The sequence below is a fragment of the Tenrec ecaudatus genome, chromosome 7 (genome assembly GCF_050624435.1).
Source record: "Tenrec ecaudatus isolate mTenEca1 chromosome 7, mTenEca1.hap1, whole genome shotgun sequence".
NCBI lineage: Eukaryota > Metazoa > Chordata > Mammalia > Afrosoricida > Tenrecidae > Tenrec > Tenrec ecaudatus.
Window position 1 is genome coordinate 92,282,138 of NC_134536.1, and position 21,256 is coordinate 92,303,393.

Sequence of the window (21,256 nt, forward strand, 5' to 3'; positions counted from 1 at the left end):
GGAGCAGAAAACCTGATCTTCCTCCTCCGGTGTGGTGGTGGGTTCAAATTGCTGTCTTGTGTGGTTAGCAGCCCAACACATACCCCATTCCATCGTTGTCTATTGTATCTTTCTCTTCTGGCATATACACCATCGTTCAGAGATCTTTGTGTTTGTTCAATGGCATAACCGCAGTACCTAAAAACACAGAATAGGGTTGCTCAACCAGGTATTGGTTAAAGGAGCGAACGCAGAGCTTCTTTGGTTCTCAGCTCCTATTTCATTTTGATAGCTGGGCTGACATTGTATGCAGGCGTTTAGGTAGCACTAAATACATCCACCGATCCAGCATGCTTCCTTCCTTCCTTCCTTCCCAACTTCCTTCCGTCTTTCTTCTTTCCGTTTCTAGGCTGTCTATACTTTGTTCTTCCCATGGTCACCTGAAGCTTGGTTTTGACTCACCTGAAGCTTGGTTTTGACACATTCTTTGAGTTCTGAATTGTGTGTCTTTTCTTAACTGCCACCATACCATGGTAAATCATTTATGTGAATGTAAATTATTGTGATACAATGAAGAGCCACAACATGACTGCCAACATTCCTAACAAGAAGCTTACGTGTGAATTTTGGAGCTGACACTCCCTGGGAAAATGTGTTACCCTGGTCCCCTCTGGTGTCTCACCATCTTTTAGCAAGAATAACACACACACACCAGTTGATATTACGTGGCCTCTCAATTCATTTCAGATGTGGCTTAAAGCAGCGTGTCATCCAGAGTTCATTCGGATGATTCATTCATTGATCTCTCAACCAAACAGATGGTGGATAAAGAAGAAGTCAAAAGAAACAGGAAGGACAGAGAGAAATGAGGGAGGAAATACTTTGGACACTCTGATGACTGGATTATGATTCCCCCCCCCCCACTCTTTAATACTACAGATGAGCTTCCTGGTTTCCCATGTGAAAACTCAAACGCAGAATAACAGAGTGGATAAATCTACGGCTGATCTAAAGCACCGGGCGTTTTGTTTGATTGGGGATGTTATTTTCATTTAGCTGAAGATGCTTCACATGAAGGGGGGGTAGTATTTGAATAATACGATGAAACTGATGACTACTCGGATGAACCATTGGAGTTTCAGGTAAGATGCATTCACATGGTGAATGATCCTTTGCCTGGTCCTCTTAAGAGAAAAACCATAAAATCTGCTACATATTGTATCAAAATTCAGAAATAGAGAGTGTTTTTCATGTTGGTGATTCATCTGAGAAACATGGCTGGGTAGTGAGTACATTTCAAGTACTATAATTGGTATGACAGTGGCAAAGAGTGGCAGATTGAAGGAAACTACCCGTTAGACAGTAAGATCAAACACACTCTCTTTGAGCTATGTACTGCTCTATTCACCCAACAAGTGCAAAATCTGAAGACCAAAAAGTTATATTTCTATAACCATACAGCCTCTATGAGACAGAACAAATTCAAGCCAGACAATGTTTCAATGGCACCAAACTGAGATTCGTTTGACTAAGGCTGTAATCACGGCCTAAAAGGGCCCACCTCTCCTTTGCTCTCCACCTTGCTTTCTCCCCTTCCCTTTCTCTCACCCACAGCTCCCTAGGAAGGAGATCGCATTCGCATTTGGTGACCTTGCATGACTCCCTAGAGAATCTGAGTTCCTCTGGGGCCAGAACGCTCACATTGCGTTCTATAGGCGGACAAGTAAGTACGTATTGAGAACTGCCGGCCGGCCAGTACACACCTTGTGCGCATGCTCAGTATTCATAGGCACACCTACGTCTGACTCTTATCTTCATAGAGCTGTTAATTTTATGGAAGAGATGGGCGTGCACAAGAGTATTGAGTAATTATTCCTTATTTTGCAAATGTTTCAGTTAGAAACTTAGTCTGGTACATGTAACAGAGAATGAAGGTAATTATTGGCTGAAATATAGTAAGTTTCTACAGAGAGGAATGTGTGGACTTCATTCTCTTTTCTTATTCTTTTCCTCCAAAACAGTTCTTTTAGGCTTTGTTTTTCTCATAAGTTTCCCATTTTGCATCCCTTAGGGGAAAAACATTTTTCAGAGCTTACAGATGGCAGATGGCAGTTGAGTGATAGGATTATGGAAAATCGTTATAACTAGGCAGCGTTCTGAGACCCTCACAGAGGAGTCCCTGCCTAGCTACACAAAGTGTGCATGAAGCCTGTACAACAACAAGCTGACTCTAGTTAGCAAAAGATTAGCTTGGAATTTCCAATTAGTTGAGGGGTGTTAAACATTTTGCCCAATACAAGGAACAACCCTGATTCCAGAGATGTTAAAATGTGGGCCAAAAGATTGTGTTCATTTCAGGATTGATCCCACAGAGTGACATTAGGCAGTGACGGGAGATTGTGCAATGGTAGAAAAGCTAGAGTTAGAAGTCATTCCTAACCGCAGAGTCTAGGAGATGGGGCAAATAGCACATGTCTCTCTCAGAGCTCCTGAGGGTGTTGAGGTTTATCATCTCTTATCTCTTCAGGACCTTCCCTCAGAGACCAACTCCCAAGATAGCCTACAACTCGGATGTGCTACTAGAGTGATAAATTTACAGTTCTTCCTAACTTCCTAACTTGATGGAGACAAGACAATCCCATACACCTCAGGTATATAAAATATAGTATTTTCCCTAACTTTATGTTCGATTTTTCTTAGATGAGGTTTATGTGCATGTACAAACTGAGGAAAAAGAGGAGGGAAAGAGAGAGAGAAATTATGGTCGCAAAGAAGCTCTGCTTAATAATTTCCCAAACCTGTCAGACCACACTCCACCTTTAGCTTACCCTCTTCCACCACACAGCATCTGTCACAACTCTCCTGGATCCATTGGATGTTACACCCTCTGTAGTTCTCTCCTAAGGTCTGTATTTGAGAAAATATTTCCCTGTTAAATATTACCTACACTCAGTATCTTTCCCTTCACCCTGTTGCGCAATTCTTGACCTGCTGACTCATTCTTGTTTTATCATAAGTATATACATTTTGGTTAAAATCATGGACTTTGGAGTCGTGGAACCCTGCTCCATGACTTCTGTGACATTGCCATCAGCTCTCTTATCAATACAATGTGGACAAGTATAGCCCTTAGATGATAAGTGAGTTGGAAAAAGTCAATTAAATAGCATAAGGAAGAGCCTTAGTATTGTGTACAGCATGGAAGGAGTGCTCAGAGGTTATGAGAAATAATCATTCTCATCTATCTGACATGGTGTGCCCAGGTTCTTGTGATGCCTGTCATTGGTAATGTCTGAAGAAGTTCAAAAACATGAATATAAGGCAGCTGGGTGCCTGCCTTTGACCAGGTACAAGGCTAATCAAAGTCATACTATGATAGGTTTTTGTTTGTTTGGTTGGTTTTTCTTCAACATTGAGCACGAGGGAGAGCACTGATTCTAGCTAGAACAGGAGAGAGATCAATGATCTACTTGGTAAGGGGGAGAAAGGCAAGGATTCACCACCCTGATGGAGTTCGAGCTCAATATGGCCGACAGCAAGTTTGTTTGGGTTAGCCAGTTCTCTTTGGCTCTGCTTTTGTTTTACATGAAGTAATATGCCACCAGGGAGGCAGTGGTGGTTCCATGGTAGGAATCTCACTTTCTGTGTGAGTGACCAAGACTCCCTGATGGCAGCATGGGTTAACATTGGACTGATAACCAGGAGGTCAGCCATTATCTGCTCTGCGGAAGAAAAATAAAGAGAAGTTTTCTGCTCCCATGAAGATTTGCAGAGACCTAAAGAAGCAGTTCTACTTGGTCACCACGAGATAAAAATGACTAATATCAGTGTTTTTATTTTTGTTTTGGTTGATGGGAATCCGAGTTTGATTCCTGGCCAATGCACTGTTATATAGAGACAACACTATCTGTCATAGCCTGTTAGCATGATTCTAGACAGGCTTCAGCAGAGCTTCCACACTAAGATGGACTATGAAGAAAGGCCTGGTAATCAAATGAAAATCTTACTGCTCACAACAATGAGATCTTATTGTGTGCGAGACTGACATGACTGACATGAGTGGGGGCTGATTCCATGGAGATAACCACAACATGCCTTGTAATCTGGCACGTGCTCTTTCTAGCCATCACAGCCAACAGTAATGCATATTTACATTATCCACTGTGCACTATAAGGCACTGGGAAATGTTCACAAGCAGTGACTAGTTGACTGTTCTTTACTCTTAAAAGCATATCAGACTATTAGAAACGTATCATACTATTAGAAACAAATAATATAGCAAAACCAATATAAACAAACAAATAAATATTTCTTAGCAAATGAGGTAGGAAGTGAAAAATCTTATCTAATCATCTGAAAGAAACATTCTCAAATTTCCGTGTTGTATATACTTTAAGGGGTCACGTGAAATCCATGATAAAAACAAGAAGAGCTTTTTATAGTAGGAAGGAGCGTAGAATCTCATCCCTACTAAAGGTTCTCTCTTAGATATTCTGGGGGAAAATATACTGGGATTATCTCACATATGTGCAAAAGCAACAAAAACAACAACAAAACCCCAACTCAGTGATCATGTAGGACACATTAGAACTGTCCTTTGAGGTTTGCAAGGCTGTTAATCTCTATGGAAGCAGATCACCATATCTTTTCCCTGTGGAGTGGCTGGTGCCAAACTTGTTGGTCAGCAACCTATTACTTAGACCAATGAATGTCCGGGGCTCCTCGCATATGTTCAAGTATGAAACAAACATAAAACCCCAGGCCATCAAGTCCCTCCCAACTCACAGCCACCCATGTGCTATTGAGGAAAACTTCTCACTCGGTTTACTTGGTTAGAGTCCTTACAGCAGAGGTTCTCAACCTTCCTCATGCCACGCCCTTTCAGACACTTCCTCATCTTGCAGTGACCCCCCCCAACCATAACATTATTTTCGTTGCTACTTCATAACTGTCATTTTGCTACTGTTACAAATCAGGCAATCCCTGTGAAAGAGTCATTCAACTCCCCAAAGGGTCGCAACCCACAGGTTGAGAGCCGCTGCCTTACAGAAACAGATCGCCAGGTCTTGCTTCTGCCTTTCTGGGTGGATTTGAGCATCCAAATTTGAGATTAGTAGGTGAGCACAAATCATGTGTGCCACCCAGAGACCTGTGATCAGACACAGATGCTATAAATTATACCATTTTAACCCTGACCATTTTCTACTTTGTTGACCCAGCCACTTAAGCAAAAGCCCTGGCCAGTAAAACTGCAAAACTGCCTCCTACTGACCTCTCCCGACACTACCTTCCTAGACAAGTCTCGGGGAATTCTATGTCTTGGTGAAAGCAAGAACCAGCATTTAAAGACTTACTTTAGTGTGCCTTGCTATTGGCAGTGATATTGTACTTCAGCAACAACAGAGTCAAATGAGGCCTGTTTCTCCTTGGGAGCAGCTGGCTCCATGGTGTGTGCGGTGAGGGCTTGAGTGAATGAGGCCCACATCACCCAGCCTAGCAGTATGGCAAACGTTGCCTCAATTACTCCCGGGAACAGAGAAAATAAGGTGCCACTCCGTGACTTGATAGATAACTGCATTTAATGTTCGTCTGATCACAAAGGAGTTAGAAATCTACGTAATTTTAATATTGCAGCAAATCCGCCCTTATTTTTAGTTGTGAATTAGTGGTGCCTGAAAAAGTCAGAATTGCATTTAAAAACCCGATAAAAGAACAAACAGAACTAAGGGTTCCTTTCATTGGACAGATTCCCCAAAGCCTTCCATATGTATGTATGTATGTATGCATGCATTTAAAACGAATGCCTATCCATCGACCTTGCTCAATTCTTGGGTTAATCTGAGATTCTAAATCTAAATACAACATAGTAGCTTCTCTAAAATAGTTCTGCTGGTGTTGTTTTGGGAATTTGGGGTCTGCTTAGTTCAACACTTAATGCCCCCTGAATACCAACCTTATTGCCCATCTTAATATGGTTACTGTGCATATGGGATCTAGGTATCTTGTCAAAATGCAGCTTCTGATTGAGCAGGCCCGGGAGAGGTCCCAGACTAGATTCCTAACTAGCTCATAGATGACACTGGCGCTTCTAGTCTGCGAACCACCATTTGGATACCGAGGGTCCAAACACATCCTCCCTTGTCTTTCGTTTGTGTGTCTTTCTTCCAATGGAATACACACTCTCTTGAGGGCCAGAAGCAAGTTTCATAGATGTGTATTTAGGGAAATGCTCAGACACAAAGAGAGAGAGAGAGAGAGAGAGAGAGAGAGAGAGAGAGAGAGAGAGAGAGAGAGAGAGAGAGAGAGAGATGATAGAGAGGTAAGTAGCTAGGTAAGTAGCTAGCTAGCTAGCTAGCTAGCTAGATGATAGAGACAGAGCGGTAGAGAGGTATGTACATAGGATCAGGTAGCTGCCATTGTGTTGACTAATTCAGGGCACCTTAGGTCAGCAGAACAAAATACTGCCTTGTCCTGTGGCCTCCTCATAACCCCGAGGCCATTGTTTGGCTGTTGTGCCAATCCATCTGTCCAAGGGTCTCCTTCTTCTGTGGTACCTTGGTTTCACCTAAAATATTTCACCAGGGTTTCCTTCTTCCTAGAATCTGTGTAGACTCATCCTCGAATAGGAGGATAGTGCTCTGCTCTGCTAATTTCACATTGGTGAGTTTTCAGAAGTAGGCCACTGGAATCTCTGATGAAACCTATCCACCTTGGAAGACTTGGCTGATAGTCGAACTACTAACGACTTAACTTCCAGCATCACAGTAACATGCTAGCTACCACATATAACAAATGGACAAATGGGTAGCTTCCCAAAAGAGACCTTTACTATTGGCAACTGTGATTTAGTTCAAATTATAAAAGGATACAGCTAATAATGAAATAACTAGGAAAGAGAATATTAGAAAACAAAGACGGAACATCTGTTGATAAGCTATGAAATCTAGAATGAATCAACTTTGTTGACATCAAAGAAATGTATTTTACTTCTGAGTGACCAGAGCAAAGAATATAACCCAGGAAATTATTTAAGGTTTGAGAAATATCCCCGGGTTGCTTTTATTCTGAGGTTTACAAATGATACATTGCAAAGGAATTCCATCTTTAAATTTTCTGAGAGACTTTAGCTCATTGCCCACATGAAAATGGAACCAGTTCTTGCCTAATGGTTAAGTTTATTTCTGAGGATTCCCCCACTCCACCATATATTTGAAATGACTTTTTTTTTTATCACTAAAGACTTTAAGTGCACCAACTGCATTTCAATTTTATTTTTCTTCCTTTTTTTTTTTTTTAGCTTCTCACACCAATATTTAGGTCCAAGGTTATAAAGAACCTGAAGGAACTTTTTATTTTATTTTTTTAAGGAAGCACACTGCATAAACTATCGGCCCATTTCAGTCAATGAAATCAACAATAATATCCCATTTAAGCCTCCATAAATGTGATTCTCTTCCCCCACGCTGCCCCCCTCTTCAATATTCTCTCTCTCCCCTAATCCCCTCTCTGTGTTTTCTTGCCCCAGTCCCTGGCCTCCCTGTGGTCATCAAACTCTTCTCCTTTGGTGTAAAACTGTATTTCTTTTTCTGAGGCTTTGTGAGTAGGCATATCACATAATAATTTTACTATCTGGTGTCAAGTTGAGAGGATTAAGAGTGAAGGGGTGAAGTCTGGCCTGTCATTCAAGATATAACCAATGAGGCCTCTGTGTGGGCATGGCTTTCTCCTGAGAATTCTGGGAACACCTGTATTTCCTCCTTGGAGGCAGGAGACACTTCTCTCTCTGCTCATTCCCTGAGACACTCTACTGACAGGACACATGGTGAGATACCCCGGGGGCTAGAGAAGCCACATGGACCTACCCTGATGCCCCCAGATCTCTGGAGCTGGAGCAGCCACATGGAGACCCCTGCCAGCACTGAGATGCTTATAATGCCACTGGATCCACAAGACTTCCAACCCACTGGTCTGTGATCCTCCTGTATTTGGAACCATTGCATGTATTTTTGTGAGTCTGAAGGAAATTTATAGATTGGTATCAGACATATGGGCTAATATTAGACTTATGGACTTGATCTGGACTGGGCTGGGATGTCTTCTCAATAGTCAACTGCTTTTATATATAAACCTCTTTCTTATACATATGTCAGTGTGCATGAATTTGTTTCTCTAGTCTACCCGGACAAGCACAGTATTCCTTTTCTTTAATTAGCTAAGTTTCTCAGTACTTACATTCATCTAAAAAATCCATAATTTAGATCCCTGCAAAAGAATCCCAACTTAGAGTGTAAGAAAGTAAGGTAATGCAATGCAAAATGATTATGATTTGGACCGATCCTTGTCAGGATGGAAAATAAATGTTGAGCTAAAGAGTAAAACGTATTCTAACAGTAAAGAAACAGACACTGAAGTCAGTGGTGGAGTTTACGTTTGGGAGAACAACTTGGTTTTTAAGTACAGAAACACACATTCCATCCTGTGTGGTCTTGCTGTGAAGTTGCTTCTCAGGTCCTCGTGTTTTGCATTTTTCAGGGGCAGAGACCACTTATTTCTCAACCTGTGCTCGACTGCCTTTGCAATCTTTCAATTATTCCCCTACACGGATCTCTTCCAATTTTATATAGATGGAAAATGAAGTCTAACAAACCTTACCTCTTTAAAATTTTAATGGGCATTTATTTTTGTCCTCTTCTTTTTAAAAACTGTGTCATTGGCATAGAATTCATGTATAATGCCACTCAACAGTTCAATCATGTCAAAAAGAGTTCTGATAGGGCTTTTTAATTATTCTAAATACCTAGTGATACAGATATGTCTACTGAACTTGGTAAAAACCGAAAAAACTTGCCTGTTGGACACAGCTCTTTCCCAGGGCACCATCCACAAGAGGCAGTAAAGTAGAAACCCGCATTCATTTCTCGGATCCCCTGTCGAGTCAGCTCTAGCTTATCCATTAAAGCCACCTGGATGAGCAGACGCCCCTTTTCTGACAGTCCGTTGCGCCGCAGTCTTTGTAAATTGGAGGCTATAAATCGGACAGTGGCACTACAGCCACCGAATGGAGTGTGTGATTTCATTTTATGTTCTACATTTAAGGAATGGTGATGAACTGAGTATGCACTGCTTTTCTACCAGGAGTTAGCATTTGGCTTAGTTGGAGAGTGATGTGATTTGAGCCTTTAATACATGCAAATTCTCAAACACCGGTTTCTGTAATCTACTAGTTCTCATCTGCCACCACCCCCAACAATTTTTATTAAAAGGGTTTGAAGTTTCTTGTTCCAAATTACATGAAACATTGATTAACCCCGTAGATTTATTTAAGTGCTTTTGTTATTAGATATTTTAGAGACTCACAGAGGCAGAAGGGCAGGATTTCTGTAATTAATCAGGATTGCCTGGGTCTGTTGCTACAGTGGCAGTGAATCGGTTCCCAGTTGGAGATTTAACAGAAAAACATTCACTTTCAAAATGGTCTGGGTGCATCCAAGGGATTAAGCTGTAATGCTTTTAATCCATGTAACTCAAACAAAGAGGAAACTTTCCTGAGCAATGAACTGAATAATGCATTTGTGGGCCAGCAAATGATAATTGTGGAACATCAGCTACACAGCCAACTGTGTCACCCAGGGATTGAATGGGAGGATTTAGCAGTTTAGGGGTTTAGTAAACGAAAAGGGATGCTCTTACAGTCCCAGTATCTGGAACTCCCAAGATCCTAGAAACCCCAAGGTAAATCTTTAGGATTTATAACTCCAAGTCAAAAATACGGGAGTCGATCATGACTCCCAGTGATTCTATAGGACAGAGCAGGGCTGTATCACAGAGTTTCCAAAGCTATACGTGCTGTTTCTCCAAGATATGGGTAGTGATGTGCTCTTGCAACTAACCCACTGCCCCACCAGACCACACCTGAGTTCCATCCTATTTGTCATCTCTATTGCTGCTCTTTGTTTTTTAAAACTCAATGAATTGATTTTTTAATAACCAAATATTTTTCTTCATAACCAAATGTCTCAGTTTCTAAACATCGGACAGAAGACGTCAAATGGCATTGAGGCAAAACTCAAAATCGATCTTAAAATTTATATATCCAGTTTATTTTCTGTTAGAGGCTTCTAGGTAGTTTCTTCCATTAAATTGTTTGTTATGAGAAATGTAGATTCAAATTTGATTGTAAGAAACAATATAAAGGAGAGTGTAGGCATCCATGACTAAGTGTTATGGATTGGTTTCTGTCCTCCCAAAAGATATGTTCAAATTCTGTTTTCTGGTACCTTCTAATAGCAAGTTGGCATAGCGTCTTTTTACATGTGACTCGTCAGGCTAGTATGAGGCCGTGCTAGCGCAGGGCGAGCCAGATCCAATCTGACTGGTGTCCTTGTAAGACGAGAAAGCACAGACTGTGATCTTTCCCTGTGATTATTTGAACCGTGCGTCCTTCAGCAAAATGGCTAGCCACGCCTTTTGCCCATTTTTTTCTCTAATTGACCTATCAGGAGGATTTTTTTGTGTGCCAAGGGTTTTCAGAGTTTCTTGCATGTGTTAGACACTAGTTCTCTGTTGGATATTTAATTTGCAAATACTCCTCTCACGTGGCAGCTTGTCTTTTCATCCTCTTAGCAGAGTGCTTTAGCGAGCAGATAGCTTTAATTCTGATAAAACCCAATTTTCTCACATCATTGAGTTGGTCTCTTGTCCAATTTGGAAGCTTTTTGGTTATTACTTAAGTTCTTTTCCAGCCCCATCTCGTTTCTCCTCTTCCTCCCGAATTTCAGTGGCACAAATGTCAGATAATTTTGTTATCCTTTCATGGATACCATGTATCTCTGCTCATTTTGTCCCAGTGTGTTTTCTTTTAGTTCTTCATAGCGAGTAATCTCTGTAATCTCTCCTTTCCTCTTTTCCAGGCCACCAACTCCTCTGTCTCTTCCATTCTGCTATTGAGTCCATCCACTGAGTTTTTAAATTTTAAAATTTCTTTTGGGTTTTATTTAATGTATTCTAGTTCTTACAGTGGCATTGTTCCTTTCCTGAGATTTTCTGATTGTGTTTCATGTGTTTCAAGCATATAACTGCTCGTTGGAGCACTTTCATCATAGCAACTGTAAGATCTTAATAAACTCTAATATTTCTGTTTTCTTCATGTTCACATCTATGATTTATCTAATTTTATTCACCTTGAGATCTTCTTGGTTATTGGTGTGATGAGCGATTTTATATTATGTTCTGTGACTGGATCTTATTTAAAACACCAGTTTTAGCTCTTGTCTTTTTTCTGACACCACTCTGGCAGGTGAATGCCACTTGGTAGCACTTGGATGGAGATAGATGCCCAGGTTTCCAACGCATCCTCTCCACACCTGGGCCATGTGGTCTCCTGATTCCTGCAGGTGGAAATAGGGTGGGGGTTCCCCGTGAGGTCTACTGACAAGGGTCCAGGGTGGGAGACTTTACCAGGAGGCAAAAGAAATGTTCTCAAGCCCTCCTTAGTCTCCTCTGACACAACTCTGGGGAGGTTTTTGGTGTGCCTCACTGAAGTGCTGAAAAAGTAGAAGTCTAGGATCCCCAACAAGCCTTTCCAAGTATGAATTGTGTTTAGAAGGTCCTATATGACCGTCTAGTGTTTGGCTGGATGGAAGTCGTCTTGGTCTGAATGTTTTCTTTCGTTCTAGGTTTCCTCTTCCCTAATCCTGTAGAGACTCGGCTAGAGAGCATACCTTTGGGTTATAGTTTCCCCCTTGAACCTAGTGATATCTCTACGCTTCTGAAATATTTCGCGTTCAATCTGGGCTATATGAACAAACAGAAACTCCAGAAAAAGCTACCACCTTGTGGTCCTGAAGTCCACAACGGAGCTGCCTTCTTCTCTTCATCTTTCAGGGTTTTACTTCCAGGATTTACTAGCAATGCAGTATTGCTGTAAAATCTGGACATTTTTATTAAATGCAACTATCAAAATAGAAAGTTACTGCTTCTTCACATAGCTTCAAGCTGGGCATGTACACTTTAGAGTATGGAGTGTCCATCTTTCTAACCCTATCCCCACCCCTAAAGAATTCTGGATTCTTCGATTGACACCACGTTGACACAACAGTTTTTGCATCCTCAAAACCCCAAACAAACCCACTGCAATGGAGCAGATTCTGACTCGGGGTTTCTGAGACTCTGAATGTTTAAGGAAGCTCCAGCTGCATATCTTGCCCCTGTGCAGCTGCTTGTGGGGTCAAACCGCTAATCTTGTTGTTAGCAGTGCACTGTGTAACCCACAGCACCACGAGGGCTGAAGGGACTCAAACCGTGCTCCTTTCTAATGTGCTTTGAGATTGGGGAACAAAAAAGAAGTCTGAAGAAGCAAGATAATAGTTGTATGGTAGATGAGGTAAGGTTTACCAATGAAACTCTCACAGGACAGACAGACAGCCTTTGTTAGTCGCCAGGCGAAAGCACTGTCAGATGGAAGGATAATTCTCCGTTAAAGCTTTACTAGCATTTTTCTTACCAGTTCCGTTTTCGGTGGCTGGCCTGTTCCCTTTGAGAAAAATCTATCAAGATTACTCCCTTGAAGTTCCCAAACAATAGCCTTGAATTTAACTAGCCTTACAGATCCCCATGTACGCTATTTATTTTTTCTTGTTTTTTGAAAATTGTTTTTATTTGAATAGTTTATTGTGATTTAGGTCAAAATATGCAGAGAACGTATGTTTCACACTCATTTTATTTCATGACATTGGCTGCAATCCCCTTGGTGTGGCAACGCCCTTCCCACTTCCTCTCTGGCTTCCTTGTTTCCATGTGTCCCTCTTTCCTGCTTCTCGAACTTTCCTTTTAGTCATGTCATTGTTAATGGGTCTGCTTTCCTCTAAAAAAACCAATTTTATTGGCTTATCATTCACATAGCATATAATTCAATAGTTCAAGCATATTAAGAAGAGATGTACAGTCATCACCACAGTCAGTTTCAGAACATTTTCTTCTTTCTTGCTCATTGTTATTAACTCCCCTTTCCTCCCAACCTCTCCTGTTATACCCCACAAAAACTGCTAAACCAGATACTGTCTCTACAAATTTACCGATCTTGGATTTCATATACAGAAAACCCTATAAAAATAAAACAATGAGAAAATTAATAACAATAGAGGAAAACCTCAATTGGAAAGCAAGCAGAAAATAATAAAAACTAGAACAAATCTAAACTGGGTCAAGAGAGAGATCAAATCATAAGGTGTTAAATTTTAACTTGACTGCATCTGCAATAACCCACTTTTCAATGAACTTTGCCTGATAGCAAGGTCATTTCCATCCCTGGTCTATAGTCAGAGGGACTTTGCTAGAGGCTCAATTCACTTGTATATCCCCTTCGCTTTTTTTTTTTTAACTGAAACAACTTTAAAATGGATTGACAGGGGTATCAAATGATATATTACATTTTAACCTACTTCTGCCATTTATGACTTGCATAAATTCTCTCTGAGAACAAGGCTGTCACATCCTGGGACTACAGTCAGGGGGAGAGAGGATTCACCAGATAGTTAGTTCATGTGTGGACCCGGCAAATGGATTTTGGGTTTCCGCTGTCATCCATAGCCTTCTGCAAATCAGGTGTTCACAATTTAAGCTCTGATATCATTCCTCCCTCCAATTTGGATTTTAATCTTCCACAGGCTGGTTTCCTTCTTCCATGTGGGCTGAGACGATGCTTCACTTAAACGGCTACTTGTTTGAAGATCCCAGACATTACTCTTTCTGAGAGTTGGGCACCATCTGGTTTCTTCACCACACTTTGTTAATCTGCTGTTTTGTTGGAGTTTTTATAAAAGATACCTTACGGAACCGATTACAAGGATCTACATGTGACCTCCTCCCTGGGGGATGGACAACAGAAAAGGGGGTGAAGGGAGACGTTGGACAGGGCAAGATATGACAAAATAATAATTTATAAATTATCAAAGGCTCATGAGTGAAGGGGTGTGGGGAGGGGGGGGGAAGAGGACCTGATGCTTAATTGGAGAGCAAATGCTTTGAAAATGATGAGGCAAAGAATGTACAGATGTGCTTTACACAATTGATGTATGTATGGATTGTGATAAGAGTTGTATTAGCCCCTAATAAAATGTTTTTAAAAAAGATACCTTACAAAGATTCTGTATTACTGAGATTACCATATTACTGAGAGAATTTTTCAGCAATCATGTAATTACAGGCACAGTTTATATATGTTTGTTTCAGATAAATCGGTGCATGTATGAATTGGAATCCTAGCAGCAATACTTCTGACTTACTCTGGTATATATTACAGACTCAAATTATTAACCATTCCAACTCTCACATGAACCCCCATTGAGTCGATGCTAACTCATGTTGACCCTACAGGCAGGGTGGAAGAGCCCTTGTGAGTTTCTGATGCTGTAACGCTTTACTCCGGTAGGATGACTGTCCTTCCCCAGAAGAGCAACGATAATTTCAAACTGCAGCCTAGCATGTAGTCACTGCTCCCCCAGAGCTCCTTAGCCAGTAGAAGTTCAACAATCTTTGAATTGGTACGATAATTTTCCCCCAACAGGCATGGGGTTTTTGCTCAAAGGATGGTGTTCCTGTGTTCCCTGTTAAGAACCCGTTTCTCTTAGGGATTGTAAAAGTTGACTCAAAATACAAGCATTCTTTATATTTTGGAGGACTTTAGAACTACCTGGATAATTCTATTGCTCTTTTCTGCCCTGACAGCATCATCACGTTTTAAGCTATTAAGAATGGGTGGAGTGGTGTCCAGGGAAGCATTTCAAACCATATTGGAAGATGGTAGTGCAAAACAACCAGTGGATGCCTGCGTCATAAGAACTTTCCTTCAGCTGATGATTTTGAAATCATGAACCAATTCATCAAAAGACTAGTCATGTTTAAATATTTGGAAATAAAATAAGTTTATTATTTTCTCATACCTTGTAATTACAGGAAAAGATGTGCATATCTTTAATGTCTCCATTTCCAAAACTTTGCTATCAGTTACGTTTAATCTTGGTCTCTGCAAACTCAATTAATCTGGGCCCCAAAGGCAGCAATGTTGCTATCTCATTTAATCTAGATTATGATAAGCTTGATAAAATATTCTGAGGATATCTCATCGCATCCTTCTTTATAAATGAGCTTGAAAATGAACCGCCAGCCCGCAGATTAGCAGCAATGTACTTAACAACCCCACGACCAGAGCACCTTGTATAGCACATAGACGACAATGAATATTGTTTAGTTGAGTTTCATGAAATTGACTTAATTGAAAGAGGAATCAGGTTTTAAAAGCTCTCTTTTATTCTTGAAGAAGCAAAAATGGGAAGGATAAGCATTGGTTGAAGACCTACCATAGTCCAAGTAAATCAAAGATCCATATCAGCTGAGGAAGATGTGAGGTCTTAATTAATACATGAGGTATTAATACTTTATCAAGCTTATCACAGTTGGCAGGATACTGTGTCATGTCCTAGAACAGGTGCATGAGGAGTTTGCTGTAAATACCACCTACAAGGCTGGGTTCGTTAGGTGACGATTAGTATGGTTCCGGCTGGGCGATTCTTGTACTGAATTAAAGAGAGAAAGAAGTTCGAGCAGATGAGATTGTGTGAGGAGGAAACTCAACCCCATGGTTGTCAGTTTACTCATTTCATTTCCTCAACCCCTCAAGTCAAACTCTAAGTGCAGTGATATTCTCTTAGCACCTTTGAGCCAAGAGCGTATCAATGTCTGGTCAAATAATATATTTTTTCAAAGAGCACTTACAATTTAACCGTGACCATTACGATTGCCATGTGCTAGAATCAAGTTAATGACTTTTTTTTTAAACATAGATGGCTTAGGAATCTATAAGGAGCTCTGTGGGTCTGGTAGGCAAACATTGGACTGCTATCCTCAAGGATGGTAGTTCAAAACCCACAGCTACGATGAGCGAGAAGGATGAGGTTGTCTGTTCCTGTAAAGATTTACAAAGCGGGGCGCATGCGCTGCAGGCGCTGGTGCGAGACTGCTGGCGCTCAGAGCTGCTGGAGATTGGGGGGTGGGGCGGGGGCAGAGTAGGGAGGAGTGAGCTAGGCTGCAGGGGTCGGGGAAGTCACTGAGACCCGGGACCTTTATTGTCCCTACATCAGGCTGGGGCACATGTTCCACCTCCTTGTGCGGATGCGCGCCCTCACCGTGCCCAAGGTCTTCGCCTGGTCCTGCGTTTCATGAGCTCCGTGACCATGACCTTTGTGATGGGACCCTGAGGATGGAAAACTACTAGGAGGAGGACGAGGACAACTCCTCCATCACCTCTGACGGTGACACTCGTGCCCAGGACAGTGCAGGCCCATCCTGCCTGGGCAGCGGCGTGGATCTTCCAACATCCTTGAAATCTCGGGCCAGGTGGAGATGGGACAGGCGGCCCCCACATTCTTCAATAAAGTGGGCATGCACCTGACCTATTTCTGCATCGTCGTGTACTAGACGGGAACCTGGCCATCAATGCCGCCGCCCCGATGCAGGTGACCTGCGCCTCAGGTGACGACCGACTCCCGCAGCCTGGAGACGACCGCAGACACAAAGACACGGCCCCGTGCTGGGGGCCCATCCGCCGCGTAGAGGCGACCGCCCCTGCTTGGCCACCTTAACCCTCCTCCTGGGACCTTCACCTTCTTTGACGTCCAGAAGACCGAGTACCTGCAGATACTGACTTCGTGGATGCGGGGGTCGCATTCGCCACCTTGATGGTGCTGCTGCACCTATTCCTTTACGTGCCCACACTCCCTGCCGTCCCTCCTCACCCTGTGTCCCCCCAGCGCCACCTGATACGGCTGGTCCTCCTGGGCTTTGTGCTCACCCTGGCCTTCTACAGCGTCCTCTCCTTCACCGCCATCTTCTGCTTCCGCGGCGACAGCCTGCTGGACATGTACCGTCCACTCCACTCCGTGCACTGCGACGTTGTGAGCCAGCGGCCCTGCCCTTCTTCCTGGGCCCCTTCCCAAGTTCACCATCAGCACCAACTTCCCCTTCCTCACCTGGATGCTGTGCAACTACTGGAAGACGCTCTTCCACGCGAGGGCTGAACCTACCCCTGGGTGGTGGCCGCCTGGCCTTCCCCACGATCACGCTGCTGCCCCCGATCACCCATGACCTGGAGTCCCAGGTGGCCATCACCGGTGCGTACGTCATCCCAGTCTTCCTGGTCTTCCACTGCCGCAAGGACATCCAGCTGGCCTTTGAAGCACGTGTCCCCCATCCGCCACGCCTTCTGGGTGGGCTTCCTGCTGCTCTGGGCCTTCTCCTGCCTTGGCCTCAGTGAGGCCAAGCTCTGACGGATGCCTAGATGGTGGCCGCCCCTGCTCGGGCTCAGCCTGCCTGGCCGCCTGCAGAGCCTCCTGACCCGCCTGGGGGCAGACAGGACGCACCGGGCACTGGGAGCCCACCGCCGGCTCGCCCTCCCCCACTCACACGGGCCACCACGCCAGCCAGGCCAAGCAGCTCGGTCCTAGGACTAGTCCTCGTTGGTGTCGCCTCTGCTGCAAGTCGGCGCCCACTCCACCCAGGGTGCTGGGTCACAGCGCTGGCGCTGCTGCTCCTGTATAAGGGACAGCCCCGCCCCGCATTCAGCGGGAGTCTCTGCCTTCCACCCCCAGCCTCACAGGAAGTGCCAGAGCCATGGGGACAGCAGGCTGTGTCAGGGGCTTCACAAGGGGCACCTCCAGCCTTGCCTGTGCTGATGGACGATGGACTGCACGCCAAGGGACCGAGGGTGCCAGGAGGGTCTCTTTCCCAGCGACCTCACCCTCGGTCACCCAGGCGCCGGACACAGCTGAAGCTGATGAAGTCTGCATTGCCATTGTGCCTTCTGCGTCAGGCCCCGGGCCTTTGGGACCCTGCTGGCCAGGGGCCCCTGAGCTGCCTCAGGTGGGGGGCCAGGACCCCACCTGTGTCTTTTGATGTTAGTGCCTTGCTCAGCCCTCTTCCTGGGGAAGTTTTGTCCCACCCCCACCTGGGTCTCAATCTTTGCAGCTAGGACGACAGCAGGCTGGCTGGGTGTCCCTGGAGCCAAGGTAAGGCTGTCTGTTTGCCTGAGAATGAAGTCGGCTGGAGGTCCATCCACAACAGATCCCCGAGCCCGTGGGGGTATGTAGGTCCTCCAGGCCGCTAACCTTTAGCTCCCCGACGCATGCCCTCCTGTCTTTTCCGTCTACACCCTTGGTCAGTATGCACCCCTTTCCCCCCCTTCCCTTGGCCGCCTTCCCAGGAGGTGCCGCCCGGGGCTTGTGGAACTGGAGGACGCTAAGGTGGTAGTGCCAGGGATGATAAAGAAGGAGCCAGCCCTCCCCAGCGCTGTCTGGCCAGCTGAAGCTGAGAATTCACGAAATCAGGAGTCCTTAGCCTTCTCCAATTGCATTCCCTCCAGCTCAAGGGCAAAGCCTTGGAAACCCCATGTAGGATTGCTAGGAGTCAGGATGGACTCAGTGACAGTGGAGTGGGTTTATTGCAATCGTTGGGTGATGACAACAGTTAATGTGCCGGACTGCTAACCCAAACGTTGATGGTTACGGTTAGACCTAGAGGTGCTTGGACGAAAGACCTCCTGATCTTCCAAAAGTCAGCTGTTGAAAACCCTGTGGAGCTCAGTTCTATTCTGATACACCTGCACTCATCATGACCTGTGATCTACTTGGCAGGAACTGGTTGCTAATTTTTACTATTTCATTGATGGTATAAAGGCCACTAAGCAACGTCTCTGCCTCTTTTTCTTTTGCTTCCCTTTCTTATTTTATCTGTCTATAGATTTATCTATCATCATTCTATGCATCTATGTATCTATCGAACTATCATCAGTCTAGCTATCTCTGTCTACCTTTCTATCATCTTACATAGACAGAAGGGGGAGGGACAAATAGCAAACAAAAACTCAGACTGTTGGCGTTCCCTTCATCTGCACACAATATCGATTTCACTCTCTTACCGCGATGGTAACATTTGACTGGAACAATGTTCTGTAATGAAAATAATTAGATTACATTATAGTGAAGACTCAAAACAATTGGAAGTTATATGTTCTTAATCTTCCCATCTCACGGACTTCAGAGGAACCAGTCCCTGGAAAAGGACATCATGCTTGGTAAAGGCTCGGTGGAAAAGAGGAAGATGCTCTGCAAGATGGATGGACACAGTGGCTGCAACAATGTGCTCAAACTTAGCACTAGTTGGAATGATGGCTCAAGAATGGGCAATGTTTCATTGTACACGAGGTTAATTGGGATCAGAAACAACTGGACAACACCTGACAACAATCACAACCACCTTCTCTTCTTCTGTCACGTTGCCTTTGTTTTTTCTTCTCTTGAAGTCCGTATTATGTTTAGTGGCATGCTCAGAGGACCCTCCTTATCTTCAGGTTTAAAAATAGAAGAGAACTTTGTTTGCCCTTTTGCATCCAGCTGTTGGGGGGGGGGCAGTTAACCACTTTGAGAAATCTGAACTATGAACATCTCGTGATGCTTACACTTATATCAGTATACATCATTTTAACTTTTTATAGGGCTGTTAAAGGTCTAAGTTGATTATTTAAATGTTGCTATTACTGGGGTTCAGAAGGAGAGCGCAATTTCAATTTTAGCCCTGTAAGCTTACGACTTTCCAAAAAACCGCCCCGGACCAGGGGAGCTCTGTCTCTTGTAGTTTGGGACCTTCCGGTGAGTAGTCTCCAGGATGAGAAGGGAGCGAATGTGGACTGATGTTGATTCTGCTGGCTCCTCGGGCATTTTCCCTATGTTCTTTTTCCTAGAATTACCTCCGAAATTAAGCCCAGGCAGTCAGGTGGGTCGCTCTCTGCTGCTTCCTTCCTATCACCCTTTTTACGTTGTATCATCACCGTCACAGATCAAAGGCCCTTGACTCCGCCAAGCTTGAACCAAACCCACCACCACTGAGTCCATTCTGGCTGATAGGAGGTTCGAGTTTCCAAGGCACTGGATCTTTCTGAAAGCAGATAGCCTCATCTTTCTGCCCCGGGGCAGCTAGTGGGTTTAAACTGCCCACCTTGTGGTTAGCAGTCCATGACAAGCGAACCGAATCTATTTTATTTTCCTTGATATCTCCAGCACACAAGCCTGCCGCATCGGCACAGTAAAATGAATGAATGAGAAAAGGAGTATCTCAAACCTTTGATAAACAACGTCATCTTTTCCAACCTCTGCTTAATGCCTCCAGGGATGGACTCTCCTTAGTGTCACAAGCTGAGGCTTCTGTTCTAGAATGACTATTCCGCTAGCCGCAAATGACTGAGCTTGCACTTTTGACTCATGGCAATCCTATGTACAAATAAGGAAACATTGCCTGGTCTTGCACCTTATTAATAATGGTCATATTTTAACCCATTGTGACTATTGTGTGGTATCATCCAATTTAGGCGCCTCGTAGTTCAGTACTATATTTGGCAGTGTTCTGTTGTGCTCCACAGGGTTTCATTGACTTAATTGTTGGAAAAAGATGAGCAGGTTTTTCTTCCTAGTCTGTCTTAGTCTGGAATTTCTGCTGAAGCCTGCAGCCCACAAGTGAGCTCACTGGTCTTTGAGATACTAGTGGCCTAACTGCCAGCATCAGAGCATCGTGGAAGCCCTCACAGAACAACAAACTGGCAGTAGAGAATTTGTAAAATGTTCTTTATCTGGATGCAAATTTGGCCATCTGTTTTCTTACCATTTTGATATAATAGAGGCATGGGAGCTTCTCATGCTTATAGACATGAAGTCTCTGATCAAGTCTAAACATCAGCCCATCCGCAAAGATTATAGTTTTCAGAACCATTGTCTCTCTGCTTCTTCTTCCAGAAGTTCTCTGACTTAACACATTGCTATGGAATTGAATTGGATCTTGCAAAAATAGATTTGTAAATTTTTATTCTTTTAGCTGTGGTTACAATCCCATTTGGGAAGGAGTTTCCATTGTTATGTTAAGAGACTATATGAGTGGGCTTTTTTTGTTTGTCTTCACAATTTCTCAGGTTTATTAGTGAAGTTAATAGGTTACTACAAGTCAGGATCAGCAAACAAAAAGGGTATAGTCATTGGTCCACAGCAACACCTCTCCTCACTCAGCAGCCAGTCTCCATTCCTCAGCCTCTTAGCCAAGTGGTCCTTTGGCTTCTGCCTCTGTGAGTCAGGAAGCCAGCCTACCTATCACTCTGTCTCACTATCCCATAGTGTTGAGCCAGATGGGGAGAGGGTACCCCAGAGTTTAGTGTTTCTCCTTTGAATCTCTCTCCGTGCCACC

General features: G+C 43.7%; 1 protein-coding gene, 1 long non-coding RNA gene and 1 pseudogene across 5 annotated transcripts in view; all 3 read left to right on the forward strand.

Moving 5' to 3' along the window:
* The window catches only part of IBTK (inhibitor of Bruton tyrosine kinase), a 459,255-nt gene that overhangs the window by 393,405 nt on the left and 44,594 nt on the right, over window positions 1-21,256 (forward strand). The window lies entirely within an intron of this gene.
* On the forward strand, window positions 1,438-13,935 carry LOC142452851 (uncharacterized). The gene is made up of 3 exons (XR_012785349.1): window positions 1,438-1,702; window positions 2,507-2,630; window positions 13,645-13,935. It is a non-coding gene; the product is annotated as an uncharacterized LOC142452851 (long non-coding RNA).
* On the forward strand, window positions 15,913-17,301 carry LOC142452427 (transmembrane protein 104 pseudogene; annotated as a pseudogene).